This window comes from Salvelinus fontinalis, chromosome 41 (genome assembly GCF_029448725.1).
Source record: "Salvelinus fontinalis isolate EN_2023a chromosome 41, ASM2944872v1, whole genome shotgun sequence".
In the NCBI taxonomy this organism is placed as follows: Eukaryota; Metazoa; Chordata; class Actinopteri; order Salmoniformes; family Salmonidae; genus Salvelinus; species Salvelinus fontinalis.
In genome coordinates, this window is record NC_074705.1 from 2792958 (window position 1) to 2812554 (window position 19597).

The 19597-nt window shown below is 39.3% G+C and overlaps 1 protein-coding gene across 1 annotated transcript in view; it reads left to right on the top strand.

The window, feature by feature from the left end:
• The first annotated feature begins 704 nt into the window (after positions 1–704).
• Positions 705–19597, top strand: part of LOC129840501 (solute carrier family 15 member 1-like) — a 211982-nt gene continuing 193089 nt past the window's right edge. The window contains exon 1 of the mRNA XM_055908420.1: positions 705–1090. The gene's annotated coding sequence lies outside the window, so the exon portion shown is untranslated. The remainder of the gene's footprint in view (positions 1091–19597) is intronic.

The following is a 19597-nucleotide window of genomic DNA, read 5'->3' on the forward strand; positions in this document are numbered from 1 at the left end:
TGACTATACACACCATTATATACTGTCTATACACACCATTATATACTGTCTATACACACCATTATATACTGACTATACACACCATTATATACTGGCTATACACACCATTATATACTGTCTATACACAGACATTATATACTGTCTATACACACCATTATATACTGTCTATACACACCATTATATACTGTCTATACACACCATTATATACTGTCTATACACACCATTATATACTGACTATACACACCATTATATACTGTCTATACACACCATTATATACTGTCTATACACACCATTATATACTGACTATACACACCATTATATACTGTCTATACACACCATTATATACTGACTATACACACCATTATATACTGTCTATACACACCATTATATACTGTCTATACACACCATTATATACTGACTATACACACCATTATATACTGACTATACACACCATGATATACTGTCTATACACACCATTATATACTGACTATACACACCATTATATACTGTCTATACACACCATTATATACTGACTATACACACCATTATATGCTGTCTATACACACCATTATATACTGTCTATACACAGACATTAATATAAGGTTTTCCCTTTAGGGTATTGTGTGTAGATGGGTGAGATATAATATAGATTTAATCCATGTTGAAATCAGTCTGTAACACAACGACGTGTGGAGTAGCTGAAGGGGAGGAATAGTTTCTGAAGTCCCTGGAAGTCACATCCTTGTCTGATTGAAACGTATTAATGACTGATGCTTCTGGAATTGGAATCGCAGGTTTTGCTCCGTTGTAGCAAACAGGAAATGCCTCCTATCTGGGACAAACGGATAAATCCTTCAGTTCTCCCGTCTCTGTCTGGATACGACAGACGATCTGTCTCGTCTGAGGAGGGCCAAAAACACTGAATACCAGCAACAAGATATTCTGTTACAGTCAGAGAAGCTTTTCAAGCGGTCCTTCAGTGGACCAGCTGGACGGCTCTTTGTGGTTGTTTTGACTGTAGAACATTTAACACGTGATCGACAGAAAGATCTGGTGTTCTGCAAGGAGACGTAACCAACCAGTAGGTTTGGTAAGTGATACGTTTACTGTCGCGCTGTTTGTGTGTGTTTAGTTTAGTTTGGCGCTCACCAGCGGATTGAGCACAGCCTCCACCAATCCAGGCGCTTCCTGTTAGTAGCTGGTTTAGACAGTAGTTCGCCTGTGTAATAAATAATGCCTCCAATATTCATTTGACAGCTGCATACCCAGCTAACAACAAACGTTCCCACAACTTTAGAGAACATTCTCTTAATAAGAGTCTCACTCGGTCATTAAATGTCGTTTTCATCGGAATGTTTCAAAGAGACCGTTCCCTTTAATGTAAAATAGAACTTACCCAGAATGTGGTTACCGTGTTCTCAGAACGTAAGATATTAATGTCCTAGACATGTTGGAACGCTGGAGGAACATTCCTGTGTCCTGTTCTGTGGGTTCCGGAGACGATCCCAGCAACGTCCCACCGAACGTACACGGAACGCGGTTGTCACGTTCTCAGAACATGGCGATGTTCTAGACCAGGAGTTCTTTAACTTTCTCAGCCTGGGACCCAAATTAGAAGTTCTCTGTTCTCCTGGGACCCAAGCTTAGGAACATCTGCAACTAGATGTAAATATCGATACATTTCATTGCCCTTATGCCTAAAGCAAATGCAATATAGACAAAAACAAATAAACAATGAAATTAAAAAATATCCATATAAATAGTTATTCATGTTTATTTCCCCCCATTTAACTTTTCTGAACAGTTCATTCTGAACTGGAACAAACTGATTGATCAAATCACACAGGATGCATAACAGAACACAGGCTTTCTGATAGTGCAACACTAAGTACCAGTACAGATGAATAATGATCAGGCCTACTGCACATCTTACTGTAGAAATGATCAGGCCTTACTGCACATCTTACTGTAGAAATGATCAGGCCTTACTGTACATCTTACTGTAGAAATGATCAGGCCTTACTGTACATCTTACTGTAGAAATGATCAGGCCTACTGTACATCCTACTGTACATCTCACTGTAGAAATGATCAGGCCTTACTGTACATCCTACTGTAGAAATGATCAGGCTTACTGTACATCTTACTGTAGAAATGATCAGGCCTTACTGTACATCCTACTGTAGAAATGATCAGGCCTTACTGTACATCTTACTGTAGAAATGATCAGGCCTACTGTACATCCTACTGTAGAAATGATCAGGCCTACTGTACATCTTACTGTAGAAATGATCAGGCCTACTGTACATCTTACTGTAGAAATGATCAGGCTTACTGTACATCTTACTGTAGAAATGATCAGGCCTTACTGAACATCTTACTGTAGAAATGATCAGGCCTTACTGCACATCTTACTGTAGAAATGACCAGGCCTTACTGTACATCTGACTGTAGAAATGATCAGGCCTTACTGCACATCTTACTGTAGAAATGATCAGGCCTTAATGTACATCTGACTGTAGAAATGATCAGGCCTTACTGTACATCTGACTGTAGAAATGATCAGGCCTTACTGTACATCTGACTGTAGAAATGATCAGGCCTTACTGTACATCTTACTGTAGAAATGATCAGGCCTTACTGTACATCTTACTGTAGAAATGATCAGGCCTACTGTACATCTGACTGTAGAAATGATCAGGCCTACTGTACATCTTACTGTAGAAATGATCAGGCCTACTGTACATCTGACTAGAAATGACCAGGCCTACTGTACATCTTACTGTAGAAATGATCGGGCTTACTGTACATCTTACTGTAGAAATGATCAGGCCTACTGCACATCTTACTGTAGAAATGAACAGGCCTACTGCACATCTTACTGTAGAAATGATCAGGCTTACTGCATATCTTACTGTAGAAATGATCAGGCCTTACTGTACATCTGACTGTAGAAATGATCAGGCCTTACTGTACATCTTACTGTAGAAATGATCAGGCCTACTGTACATCCTACTGTACATCTCACTGTAGAAATGATCAGGCCTTACTGTACATCCTACTGTAGAAATGATCAGGCTTACTGTACATCTTACTGTAGAAATGATCAGGCCTTACTGTACATCCTACTGTAGAAATGATCAGGCCTTACTGTACATCTTACTGTAGAAATGATCAGGCCTACTGTACATCCTACTGTAGAAATGATCAGGCCTACTGTACATCTTACTGTAGAAATGATCAGGCCTACTGTACATCTTACTGTAGAAATGATCAGGCTTACTGTACATCTTACTGTAGAAATGATCAGGCCTTACTGAACATCTTACTGTAGAAATGATCAGGCCTTACTGCACATCTTACTGTAGAAATGACCAGGCCTTACTGTACATCTGACTGTAGAAATGATCAGGCCTTACTGCACATCTTACTGTAGAAATGATCAGGCCTTAATGTACATCTGACTGTAGAAATGATCAGGCCTTACTGTACATCTGACTGTAGAAATGATCAGGCCTTACTGTACATCTGACTGTAGAAATGATCAGGCCTTACTGTACATCTTACTGTAGAAATGATCAGGCCTTACTGTACATCTTACTGTAGAAATGATCAGGCCTACTGTACATCTGACTGTAGAAATGATCAGGCCTACTGTACATCTTACTGTAGAAATGATCAGGCCTACTGTACATCCTACTGTAGAAATGATCAGGCCTACTGTACATCCTACTGTAGAAATGATCGGGCCTACTGTACATCCTACTGTAGAAATGATCAGGCCTACTGTACATCTTACTGTAGAAATGATCAGGCCTTACTGTACATCTTACTGTAGAAATGATCAGGCCTTACTGTACATCTTACTGTAGAAATGATCAGGCCTTACTGTACATCTTACTGTAGAAATGATCAGGCTTACTGTACATCTTACTGTAGAAATGATCAGGCCTACTGTACATCTGACTGTAGAAATGATCAGGCCTACTGTACATCTTACTGTAGAAATTATCAGGCCTTACTGTACATCTTACTGTAGAAATGATCAGGCCTACTGTACATCTGACTGTAGAAATGATCAGGCCTACTGTACATCTTACTGTAGAAATGATCAGGCCTACTGTACATCTTACTGTAGAAATGATCAGGCCTTACTGTACATCTTACTGTAGAAATGATCAGGCCTACTGTACATCTGACTGTAGAAATGATCAGGCCTTACTGTACATCTTACTGTAGAAATGATCAGGCCTACTGTACATCTTAATGTAGAAATGATCAGGCCTACTGTACATCTTACTGTAGAAATGATCAGGCCTTACTGTACATCTTACTGTAGAAATGATCAGGCCTTACTGTACATCTTACTGTAGAAATGACCAGGCCTACTGTACATCTTACTGTAGAAATGATCAGGCCTTACTGTACATCTTACTGTAGAAATGATCAGGCCTACTGTACATCTTACTGTAGAAATGATCAGGCCTTACTGTACATCTTACTATAGAAATGATCAGGTCTACTGTACATCTTACTATAGAAATGATCAGGCCTACTGTACATCTTACTGTAGAAATGATCAGGCTTACTGTACATCTCACTGTAGAAATGATCAGGCCTACTGTACATCTTACTGTAGAAATGATCAGGTCTACTGTACATCTTACTGTAGAAATGATCAGGCCTACTGTACATCTTACTGTAGAAATGATCAGGCCTACTGTACATCTTACTGTAGAAATGATCAGGCCTTACTGTACATCTGACTGTAGAAATGATCAAGCCTACTGTACATCTGACTGTAGAAATGATCAGGCCTTACTGTACATCTTACTGTAGAAATGTTCAGGATTACTGTACATCTTACTGTAGAAATGATCAGGCCTTACTGTACATCTTACTGTAGAAATGATCAGGCCTACTGTACATCTTACTGTAGAAATGATCAGGCCTTACTGTACATCTGACTATAGAAATGATCAGGCCTACTGTACATCTGACTGTAGAAATGATCAGGCCTACTGTACATCTTACTGTAGAAATGATCAGGCCTTACTGTACATCTGACTGTAGAAATGATCAAGCCTACTGTACATCTGACTGTAGAACTGATCAGGCCTACTGTACATCTTACTGTAGAAATTATCAGGCCTTACTGTACATCTTACTGTAGAAATGATCAGGCCTACTGTACATCTTACTGTAGAAATGATCAGGCCTACTGTACATCTTACTGTAGAAATGATCAGGCCTTACTGTACATCTTAATGTAGAAATGATCAGGCCTACTGTACATCTGACTGTCGAAATGATCAGGCCTACTGTACATCTTACTGTAGAAATGATCAGGCCTACTGTACATCTTATTGTAGAAATGATCAGGCCTACTGTACATCTTACTGTAGAAATGATCAGGCCTTACTGTACATCTTACTGTAGAAATGATCAGCCCTACTGTAGAAATGATCAGGCCTTACTGTACATCTTACTGTAGAAATGATCAGGCCTTACTGTACATCTTACTGTAGAAATGACCAGACCTACTGTACATCTTACTGTAGAAATGATCAGGCCTTACTGTACATCTTACTGTAGTAATGATCAGGCCTACTGTACATCTTACTGTAGAAATGATCAGGCCTACTGTACATCTTACTATAGAAATGATCAGGCCTACTGTACATCTTACTGTAGAAATGATCAGGCCTACTGTACATCTTACTGTAGAAATGATCAGGCCTACTGTACATCTTACTGTAGAAATGATCAGGTCTACTGTACATCTTACTGTAGAAATGATCAGGCCTTACTGTACATCTCACTGTAGAAATTATCAGGTCTACTGTACATCTCACTGTTGAAATGATCAGGCCTACTGTACATCTCACTGTAGAAATGATCAGGCCTACTGTACATCTCACTGTAGAAATGATCAGACCTTACTGTACATCTTACTGTAGAAATGATCAGGCCTTACTGTACATCTCACTGTAGAAATGATCAGGCCTACTGTACATCTCACTGTAGAAATGATCAGGCCTTACTGTACATCTCACTGTAGAAATGATCAGGCCTTACTGTACATCCTACTGTAGAAATGATCAGGCTTACTGTACATCTTACTGTAGAAATGATCAGGCCTTACTGTACATCCTACTGTAGAAATGATCAGGCCTTACTGTACATCTTACTGTAGAAATGATCAGGCCTACTGTACATCCTACTGTAGAAATGATCAGGCCTACTGTACATCTTACTGTAGAAATGATCAGGCCTACTGTACATCTTACTGTAGAAATGATCAGGCTTACTGTACATCTTACTGTAGAAATGATCAGGCCTTACTGAACATCTTACTGTAGAAATGATCAGGCCTTACTGCACATCTTACTGTAGAAATGACCAGGCCTTACTGTACATCTGACTGTAGAAATGATCAGGCCTTACTGCACATCTTACTGTAGAAATGATCAGGCCTTACTGTACATCTGACTGTAGAAATGATCAGGCCTTACTGTACATCTGACTGTAGAAATGATCAGGCCTTACTGTACATCTGACTGTAGAAATGATCAGGCCTTACTGTACATCTTACTGTAGAAATGATCAGGCCTTACTGTACATCTTACTGTAGAAATGATCAGGCCTACTGTACATCTGACTGTAGAAATGATCAGGCCTACTGTACATCTTACTGTAGAAATGATCAGGCCTACTGTACATCCTACTGTAGAAATGATCGGGCCTACTGTACATCCTACTGTAGAAATGATCAGGCCTACTGTACATCTTACTGTAGAAATGATCAGGCCTTACTGTACATCTTACTGTAGAAATGATCAGGCTTACTGTACATCTTACTGTAGAAATGATCAGGCCTACTGTACATCTGACTGTAGAAATGATCAGGCCTACTGTACATCTTACTGTAGAAATTATCAGGCCTTACTGTACATCTTACTGTAGAAATGATCAGGCCTACTGTACATCTGACTGTAGAAATGATCAGGCCTACTGTACATCTTACTGTAGAAATGATCAGGCCTACTGTACATCTTACTGTAGAAATGATCAGGCCTTACTGTACATCTTACTGTAGAAATGATCAGGCCTACTGTACATCTGACTGTAGAAATGATCAGGCCTACTGTACATCTTACTGTAGAAATGATCAGGCCTACTGTACATCTTAATGTAGAAATGATCAGGCCTACTGTACATCTTACTGTAGAAATGATCAGGCCTTACTGTACATCTTACTGTAGAAATGATCAGGCCTTACTGTACATCTTACTGTAGAAATGACCAGGCCTACTGTACATCTTACTGTAGAAATGATCAGGCCTTACTGTACATCTTACTGTAGAAATGATCAGGCCTACTGTACATCTTACTGTAGAAATGATCAGGCCTTACTGTACATCTTACTGTAGAAATGATCAGGCCTACTGTACATCTTAATGTAGAAATGATCAGGCCTACTGTACATCTTACTGTAGAAATGATCAGGCCTTACTGTACATCTTACTATAGAAATGATCAGGTCTACTGTACATCTTACTATAGAAATGATCAGGCCTACTGTACATCTTACTGTAGAAATGATCAGGCTTACTGTACATCTCACTGTAGAAATGATCAGGCCTACTGTACATCTTACTGTAGAAATGATCAGGTCTACTGTACATCTTACTGTAGAAATGATCAGGCCTACTGTACATCTTACTGTAGAAATGATCAGGCCTACTGTACATCTTACTGTAGAAATGATCAGGCCTACTGTACATCTTAATGTAGAAATGATCAGGCCTACTGTACATCTTACTGTAGAAATGATCAGGCCTTACTGTACATCTTACTGTAGAAATGATCAGGCCTTACTGTACATCTTACTATAGAAATGATCAGGTCTACTGTACATCTTACTATAGAAATGATCAGGCCTACTGTACATCTTACTGTAGAAATTATCAGGCTTACTGTACATCTCACTGTAGAAATGATCAGGCCTACTGTACATCTTACTGCAGAAATGATCAGGTCTACTGTACATCTTACTGTAGAAATGATCAGGCCTACTGTACATCTTACTGTAGAAATGATCAGGCCTACTGTACATCTTACTGTAGAAATGATCAGGCCTTACTGTACATCTGACTGTAGAAATGATCAAGCCTACTGTACATCTGACTGTAGAAATGATCAGGCCTTACTGTACATCTTACTTTAGAAATGTTCAGGCTTACTGTACATCTTACTGTAGAAATGATCAGGCCTACTGTACATCTTACTGTAGAAATGATCAGGCCTACTGTACATCTGACTGTAGAAATGATCAGGCCTTACTGTACATCTGACTGTAGAAATGATCAGGCCTACTGTACATCTGACTGTAGAAATGATCAGGCCTACTGTACATCTTACTGTAGAAATGATCAGGCCTTACTGTACATCTGACTGTAGAAATGATCAAGCCTACTGTACATCTGACTGTAGAACTGATCAGGCCTACTGTACATCTTACTGTAGAAATTATCAGGCCTTACTGTACATCTTACTGTAGAAATGATCAGGCCTACTGTACATCTGACTGTAGAAATGATCAGGCCTACTGTACATCTTACTGTAGAAATGATCAGGCCTACTGTACATCTTACTGTAGAAATGATCAGGCCTTACTGTACATCTTAATGTAGAAATGATCAGGCCTACTGTACATCTGACTGTCGAAATGATCAGGCCTACTGTACATCTTACTGTAGAAATGATCAGGCCTACTGTACATCTTATTGTAGAAATGATCAGGCCTACTGTACATCTTACTGTAGAAATGATCAGGCCTTACTGTACATCTTACTGTAGAAATGATCAGCCCTACTGTAGAAATGATCAGGCCTTACTGTACATCTTACTGTAGAAATGATCAGGCCTTACTGTACATCTTACTGTAGAAATGACCAGACCTACTGTACATCTTACTGTAGAAATGATCAGGCCTTACTGTACATCTTACTGTAGTAATGATCAGGCCTACTGTACATCTTACTGTAGAAATGATCAGGCCTTACTGTACATCTTACTATAGAAATGATCAGGCCTACTGTACATCTTACTGTAGAAATGATCAGGCCTACTGTACATCTTACTGTAGAAATGATCAGGCCTACTGTACATCTTACTGTAGAAATGATCAGGTCTACTGTACATCTTACTGTAGAAATGATCAGGCCTTACTGTACATCTCACTGTAGAAATTATCAGGTCTACTGTACATCTCACTGTTGAAATGATCAGGCCTACTGTACATCTCACTGTAGAAATGATCAGGCCTACTGTACATCTCACTGTAGAAATGATCAGACCTTACTGTACATCTTACTGTAGAAATGATCAGGCCTTACTGTACATCTTACTGTAGAAATGATCAGGCCTACTGTACATCTCACTGTAGAAATGATCAGGCCTTACTGTACATCTCACTGTAGAAATGATCAGGCCTTACTGTACATCCTACTGTAGAAATGATCAGGCTTACTGTACATCTTACTGTAGAAATGATCAGGCCTTACTGTACATCTTACTGTAGAAATGATCAGGCCTTACTGTACATCTTACTGTAGAAATGATCAGGCCTACTGTACATCCTACTGTAGAAATGATCAGGCCTACTGTACATCTTACTGTAGAAATGATCAGGCCTACTGTACATCTTACTGTAGAAATGATCAGGCTTACTGTACATCTTACTGTAGAAATGATCAGGCCTTACTGAACATCTTACTGTAGAAATGATCAGGCCTTACTGCACATCTTACTGTAGAAATGACCAGGCCTTACTGTACATCTGACTGTAGAAATGATCAGGCCTTACTGCACATCTTACTGTAGAAATGATCAGGCCTTACTGTACATCTGACTGTAGAAATGATCAGGCCTTACTGTACATCTGACTGTAGAAATGATCAGGCCTTACTGTACACCTGACTGTAGAAATGATCAGGCCTTACTGTACATCTTACTGTAGAAATGATCAGGCCTTACTGTACATCTTACTGTAGAAATGATCAGGCCTACTGTACATCTGACTGTAGAAATGATCAGGCCTACTGTACATCTTACTGTAGAAATGATCAGGCCTACTGTACATCCTACTGTAGAAATGATCAGGCCTACTGTACATCCTACTGTAGAAATGATCGGGCCTACTGTACATCCTACTGTAGAAATGATCAGGCCTACTGTACATCTTACTGTAGAAATGATCAGGCCTTACTGTACATCTTACTGTAGAAATGATCAGGCCTTACTGTACATCTTACTGTAGAAATGATCAGGCTTACTGTACATCTTACTGTAGAAATGATCAGGCCTACTGTACATCTGACTGTAGAAATGATCAGGCCTACTGTACATCTTACTGTAGAAATTATCAGGCCTTACTGTACATCTTACTGTAGAAATGATCAGGCCTACTGTACATCTGACTGTAGAAATGATCAGGCCTACTGTACATCTTACTGTAGAAATGATCAGGCCTTACTGAACATCTTACTGTAGAAATGATCAGGCCTACTGTACATCTGACTGTAGAAATGATCAGGCCTACTGTACATCTTACTGTAGAAATGATCAGGCCTACTGTACATCTTAATGTAGAAATGATCAGGCCTACTGTACATCTTACTGTAGAAATGATCAGGCCTTACTGTACATCTTACTGTAGAAATGATCAGGCCTTACTGTACAACTTACTGTAGAAATGACCAGGCCTACTGTACATCTTACTGTAGAAATGATCAGGCCTTACTGTACATCTTACTGTAGAAATGATCAGGCCTACTGTACATCTTACTGTAGAAATGATCAGGCCTTACTGTACATCTTACTATAGAAATGATCAGGTCTACTGTACATCTTACTATAGAAATGATCAGGCCTACTGTACATCTTACTGTAGAAATGATCAGGCTTACTGTACATCTCACTGTAGAAATGATCAGGCCTACTGTACATCTAACTGTAGAAATGATCAGGCCTTACTGTACATCTTACTGTAGAAATGATCACGCCTACTGTACATCTGACTGTAGAAATGATCAGGCCTTACTGTACATCTTACTGTAGAAATGATCAGGCTTACTGTACATCTTACTGTAGAAATGATCAGGCCTACTGTACATCTTACTGTAGAAATGATCAGGCCTACTGTACATCTTACTGTAGAAATGATCAGGCCTTACTGTACATCTGACTATAGAAATGATCAGGCCTACTGTACATCTGACTGTAGAAATGATCAGGCCTACTGTACATCTTACTGTAGAAATGATCAGGCCTTACTGTACATCTGACTGTAGAAATGATCAAGCCTACTGTACATCTGACTGTAGAAATGATCAGGTCTACTGTACATCTTACTGTAGAAATGATCAGGCCTTACTGTACATCTGACTGTAGAAATGATCAAGCCTACTGTACATCTGACTGTAGAACTGATCAGGCCTACTGTACATCTTACTGTAGAAATTATCAGGCCTTACTGTACATCTTACTGTAGAAATGATCAGGCCTACTGTACATCTGACTGTAGAAATGATCAGGCCTACTGTACATCTTACTGTAGAAATGATCAGGCCTACTGTACATCTTACTGTAGAAATGATCAGGCCTTACTGTACATCTTAATGTAGAAATGATCAGGCCTACTGTACATCTGACTGTCGAAATGATCAGGCCTACTGTATCTTACTGTAGAAATGATCAGGCCTACTGTACATCTTATTGTAGAAATGATCAGGCCTACTGTACATCTTACTGTAGAAATGATCAGGCCTTACTGTACATCTTACTGTAGAAATGATCAGCCCTACTGTAGAAATGATCAGGCCTTACTGTACATCTTACTGTAGAAATGATCAGGCCTTACTGTACATCTTACTGTAGAAATGACCAGACCTACTGTACATCTTACTGTAGAAATGATCAGGCCTTACTGTACATCTTACTGTAGTAATGATCAGGCCTACTGTACATCTTACTGTAGAAATGATCAGGCCTTAATGTACATCTTACTATAGAAATGATCAGGCCTACTGTACATCTTACTGTAGAAATGATCAGGCCTACTGTACATCTTACTGTAGAAATGATCAGGCCTACTGTACGTCTTACTGTAGAAATGATCAGGTCTACTGTACATCTTACTGTAGAAATGATCAGGCCTTACTGTACATCTCACTGTAGAAATTATCAGGTCTACTGTACATCTTACTGTTGAAATGATCAGGCCTACTGTACATCTCACTGTAGAAATGATCAGGCCTACTGTACATCTCACTGTAGAAATGATCAGGCCTTACTGTACATCTTACTGTAGAAATGATCAGGCCTTACTGTACATCTTACTGTAGAAATGATCAGGCCTACTGTACATCTCACTGTAGAAATGATCAGGCCTTACTGTACATCTCACTGTAGAAATGATCAGGCCTTACTGTACATCCTACTGTAGAAATGATCAGGCTTACTGTACATCTTACTGTAGAAATGATCAGGCCTTACTGTACATCCTACTGTAGAAATGATCAGGCCTTACTGTACATCTTACTGTAGAAATGATCAGGCCTACTGTACATCTTACTGTAGAAATGATCAGGCCTACTGTACATCTTACTGTAGAAATGATCAGGCCTTACTGTACATCTGACTATAGAAATGATCAGGCCTACTGTACATCTGACTGTAGAAATGATCAGGCCTACTGTACATCTTACTGTAGAAATGATCAGGCCTTACTGTACATCTGACTGTAGAAATGATCAAGCCTACTGTACATCTGACTGTAGAAATGATCAGGTCTACTGTACATCTTACTGTAGAAATGATCAGGCCTTACTGTACATCTGACTGTAGAAATGATCAAGCCTACTGTACATCTGACTGTAGAACTGATCAGGCCTACTGTACATCTTACTGTAGAAATTATCAGGCCTTACTGTACATCTTACTGTAGAAATGATCAGGCCTACTGTACATCTGACTGTAGAAATGATCAGGCCTACTGTACATCTTACTGTAGAAATGATCAGGCCTACTGTACATCTTACTGTAGAAATGATCAGGCCTTACTGTACATCTTAATGTAGAAATGATCAGGCCTACTGTACATCTGACTGTCGAAATGATCAGGCCTACTGTATCTTACTGTAGAAATGATCAGGCCTACTGTACATCTTATTGTAGAAATGATCAGGCCTACTGTACATCTTACTGTAGAAATGATCAGGCCTTACTGTACATCTTACTGTAGAAATGATCAGCCCTACTGTAGAAATGATCAGGCCTTACTGTACATCTTACTGTAGAAATGATCAGGCCTTACTGTACATCTTACTGTAGAAATGACCAGACCTACTGTACATCTTACTGTAGAAATGATCAGGCCTTACTGTACATCTTACTGTAGTAATGATCAGGCCTACTGTACATCTTACTGTAGAAATGATCAGGCCTTACTGTACATCTTACTATAGAAATGATCAGGCCTACTGTACATCTTACTGTAGAAATGATCAGGCCTACTGTACATCTTACTGTAGAAATGATCAGGCCTACTGTACGTCTTACTGTAGAAATGATCAGGTCTACTGTACATCTTACTGTAGAAATGATCAGGCCTTACTGTACATCTCACTGTAGAAATTATCAGGTCTACTGTACATCTTACTGTTGAAATGATCAGGCCTACTGTACATCTCACTGTAGAAATGATCAGGCCTACTGTACATCTCACTGTAGAAATGATCAGGCCTTACTGTACATCTTACTGTAGAAATGATCAGGCCTTACTGTACATCTTACTGTAGAAATGATCAGGCCTACTGTACATCTCACTGTAGAAATGATCAGGCCTTACTGTACATCTCACTGTAGAAATGATCAGGCCTTACTGTACATCCTACTGTAGAAATGATCAGGCCTACTGTACATCTTACTGTAGAAATGATCAGGCCTACTGTACATCTTACTGTAGAAATGATCAGGCCTACTGTACATCTTACTGTAGAAATGATCAGGCCTTACTGTACATCTGACTGTAGAAATGATCAAGCCTACTGTACATCTGACTGTAGAAATGATCAGGCCTTACTGTACATCTTACTGTAGAAATGTTCAGGATTACTGTACATCTTACTGTAGAAATGATCAGGCCTTACTGTACATCTTACTGTAGAAATGATCAGGCCTACTGTACATCTTACTGTAGAAATGATCAGGCCTTACTGTACATCTGACTATAGAAATGATCAGGCCTACTGTACATCTGACTGTAGAAATGATCAGGCCTACTGTACATCTTACTGTAGAAATGATCAGGCCTTACTGTACATCTGACTGTAGAAATGATCAAGCCTACTGTACATCTGACTGTAGAACTGATCAGGCCTACTGTACATCTTACTGTAGAAATTATCAGGCCTTACTGTACATCTTACTGTAGAAATGATCAGGCCTACTGTACATCTTACTGTAGAAATGATCAGGCCTACTGTACATCTTACTGTAGAAATGATCAGGCCTTACTGTACATCTTAATGTAGAAATGATCAGGCCTACTGTACATCTGACTGTCGAAATGATCAGGCCTACTGTACATCTTACTGTAGAAATGATCAGGCCTACTGTACATCTTATTGTAGAAATGATCAGGCCTACTGTACATCTTACTGTAGAAATGATCAGGCCTTACTGTACATCTTACTGTAGAAATGATCAGCCCTACTGTAGAAATGATCAGGCCTTACTGTACATCTTACTGTAGAAATGATCAGGCCTTACTGTACATCTTACTGTAGAAATGACCAGACCTACTGTACATCTTACTGTAGTAATGATCAGGCCTACTGTACATCTTACTGTAGAAATGATCAGGCCTACTGTACATCTTACTATAGAAATGATCAGGCCTACTGTACATCTTACTGTAGAAATGATCAGGCCTACTGTACATCTTACTGTAGAAATGATCAGGCCTACTGTACATCTTACTGTAGAAATGATCAGGTCTACTGTACATCTTACTGTAGAAATGATCAGGCCTTACTGTACATCTCACTGTAGAAATTATCAGGTCTACTGTACATCTTACTGTTGAAATGATCAGGCCTACTGTACATCTCACTGTAGAAATGATCAGGCCTACTGTACATCTCACTGTAGAAATGATCAGACCTTACTGTACATCTTACTGTAGAAATGATCAGGCCTTACTGTACATCTTACTGTAGAAATGATCAGGCCTACTGTACATCTCACTGTAGAAATGATCAGGCCTTACTGTACATCTCACTGTAGAAATGATCAGGCCTTACTGTACATCCTACTGTAGAAATGATCAGGCTTACTGTACATCTTACTGTAGAAATGATCAGGCCTTACTGTACATCCTACTGTAGAAATGATCAGGCCTTACTGTACATCTTACTGTAGAAATGATCAGGCCTACTGTACATCCTACTGTAGAAATGATCAGGCCTACTGTACATCTTACTGTAGAAATGATCAGGCCTACTGTACATCTTACTGTAGAAATGATCAGGCTTACTGTACATCTTACTGTAGAAATGATCAGGCCTTACTGAACATCTTACTGTAGAAATGATCAGGCCTTACTGCACATCTTACTGTAGAAATGACCAGGCCTTACTGTACATCTGACTGTAGAAATGATCAGGCCTTACTGCACATCTTACTGTAGAAATGATCAGGCCTTACTGTACATCTTACTGTAGAAATGATCAGGCCTACTGTACATCTGACTGTAGAAATGATCAGGCCTTACTGTACATCTTACTGTAGAAATGATCAGGCCTACTGTACATCTTAATGTAGAAATGATCAGGCCTACTGTACATCTTACTGTAGAAATGATCAGGCCTTACTGTACATCTTACTGTAGAAATGATCAGGCCTTACTGTACATCTTACTGTAGAAATGACCAGGCCTACTGTACATCTTACTGTAGAAATGATCAGGCCTTACTGTACATCTTACTGTAGAAATGATCAGGCCTACTGTACATCTTACTGTAGAAATGATCAGGCCTTACTGTACATCTTACTATAGAAATGATCAGGTCTACTGTACATCTTACTATAGAAATGATCAGGCCTACTGTACATCTTACTGTAGAAATGATCAGGCTTACTGTACATCTCACTGTAGAAATGATCAGGCCTACTGTACATCTTACTGTAGAAATGATCAGGTCTACTGTACATCTTACTGTAGAAATGATCAGGCCTACTGTACATCTTACTGTAGAAATGATCAGGCCTACTGTACATCTTACTGTAGAAATGATCAGGCCTTACTGTACATCTGACTGTAGAAATGATCAAGCCTACTGTACATCTGACTGTAGAAATGATCAGGCCTTACTGTACATCTTACTGTAGAAATGTTCAGGATTACTGTACATCTTACTGTAGAAATGATCAGGCCTTACTGTACATCTTACTGTAGAAATGATCAGGCCTACTGTACATCTTACTGTAGAAATGATCAGGCCTTACTGTACATCTGACTATAGAAATGATCAGGCCTACTGTACATCTGACTGTAGAAATGATCAGGCCTACTGTACATCTTACTGTAGAAATGATCAGGCCTTACTGTACATCTGACTGTAGAAATGATCAAGCCTACTGTACATCTGACTGTAGAACTGATCAGGCCTACTGTACATCTTACTGTAGAAATTATCAGGCCTTACTGTACATCTTACTGTAGAAATGATCAGGCCTACTGTACATCTTACTGTAGAAATGATCAGGCCTACTGTACATCTTACTGTAGAAATGATCAGGCCTTACTGTACATCTTAATGTAGAAATGATCAGGCCTACTGTACATCTGACTGTCGAAATGATCAGGCCTACTGTACATCTTACTGTAGAAATGATCAGGCCTACTGTACATCTTATTGTAGAAATGATCAGGCCTACTGTACATCTTACTGTAGAAATGATCAGGCCTTACTGTACATCTTACTGTAGAAATGATCAGCCCTACTGTAGAAATGATCAGGCCTTACTGTACATCTTACTGTAGAAATGATCAGGCCTTACTGTACATCTTACTGTAGAAATGACCAGACCTACTGTACATCTTACTGTAGAAATGATCAGGCCTTACTGTACATCTTACTGTAGTAATGATCAGGCCTACTGTACATCTTACTGTAGAAATGATCAGGCCTACTGTACATCTTACTATAGAAATGATCAGGCCTACTGTACATCTTACTGTAGAAATGATCAGGCCTACTGTACATCTTACTGTAGAAATGATCAGGCCTACTGTACATCTTACTGTAGAAATGATCAGGTCTACTGTACATCTTACTGTAGAAATGATCAGGCCTTACTGTACATCTCACTGTAGAAATTATCAGGTCTACTGTACATCTTACTGTTGAAATGATCAGGCCTACTGTACATCTCACTGTAGAAATGATCAGGCCTACTGTACATCTCACTGTAGAAATGATCAGACCTTACTGTACATCTTACTGTAGAAATGATCAGGCCTTACTGTACATCTTACTGTAGAAATGATCAGGCCTACTGTACATCTCACTGTAGAAATGATCAGGCCTTACTGTACATCTCACTGTAGAAATGATCAGGCCTTACTGTACATCCTACTGTAGAAATGATCAGGCTTACTGTACATCTTACTGTAGAAATGATCAGGCCTTACTGTACATCCTACTGTAGAAATGATCAGGCCTTACTGTACATCTTACTGTAGAAATGATCAGGCCTACTGTACATCCTACTGTAGAAATGATCAGGCCTACTGTACATCTTACTGTAGAAATGATCAGGCCTACTGTACATCTTACTGTAGAAATGATCAGGCTTACTGTACATCTTACTGTAGAAATGATCAGGCCTTACTGAACATCTTACTGTAGAAATGATCAGGCCTTACTGCACATCTTACTGTAGAAATGACCAGGCCTTACTGTACATCTGACTGTAGAAATGATCAGGCCTTACTGCACATCTTACTGTAGAAATGATCAGGCCTTACTGTACATCTGACTGTAGAAATGATCAGGCCTTACTGTACATCTGACTGTAGAAATGATCAGGCCTTACTGTACATCTGACTGTAGAAATGATCAGGCCTTACTGTACATCTTACTGTAGAAATGATCAGGCCTTACTGTACATCTTACTGTAGAAATGATCAGGCCTACTGTACATCTGACTGTAGAAATGATCAGGCCTACTGTACATCTTACTGTAGAAATGATCAGGCCTACTGTACATCCTACTGTAGAAATGATCGGGCCTACTGTACATCCTACTGTAGAAATGATCAGGCCTACTGTACATCTTACTGTAGAAATGATCAGGCCTTACTGTACATCTTACTGTAGAAATGATCAGGCTTACTGTACATCTTACTGTAGAAATGATCAGGCCTACTGTACATCTGACTGTAGAAATGATCAGGCCTACTGTACATCTTACTGTAGAAATTATCAGGCCTTACTGTACATCTTACTGTAGAAATGATCAGGCCTACTGTACATCTGACTGTAGAAATGATCAGGCCTACTGTACATCTTACTGTAGAAATGATCAGGCCTACTGTACATCTTACTGTAGAAATGATCAGGCCTTACTGTACATCTTACTGTAGAAATGATCAGGCCTACTGTACATCTGACTGTAGAAATGATCAGGCCTACTGTACATCTTACTGTAGAAATGATCAGGCCTACTGTACATCTTAATGTAGAAATGATCAGGCCTACTGTACATCTTACTGTAGAAATGATCAGGCCTTACTGTACATCTTACTGTAGAAATGATCAGGCCTTACTGTACATCTTACTGTAGAAATGACCAGGCCTACTGTACATCTTACTGTAGAAATGATCAGGCCTTACTGTACATCTTACTGTAGAAATGATCAGGCCTACTGTACATCTTACTGTAGAAATGATCAGGCCTTACTGTACATCTTACTGTAGAAATGATCAGGCCTACTGTACATCTTAATGTAGAAATGATCAGGCCTACTGTACATCTTACTGTAGAAATGATCAGGCCTTACTGTACATCTTACTATAGAAATGATCAGGTCTACTGTACATCTTACTATAGAAATGATCAGGCCTACTGTACATCTTACTGTAGAAATGATCAGGCTTACTGTACATCTCACTGTAGAAATGATCAGGCCTACTGTACATCTTACTGTAGAAATGATCAGGTCTACTGTACATCTTACTGTAGAAATGATCAGGCCTACTGTACATCTTACTGTAGAAATGATCAGGCCTACTGTACATCTTACTGTAGAAATGATCAGGCCTACTGTACATCTTAATGTAGAAATGATCAGGCCTACTGTACATCTTACTGTAGAAATGATCAGGCCTTACTGTACATCTTACTGTAGAAATGATCAGGCCTTACTGTACATCTTACTATAGAAATGATCAGGTCTACTGTACATCTTACTATAGAAATGATCAGGCCTACTGTACATCTTACTGTAGAAATTATCAGGCTT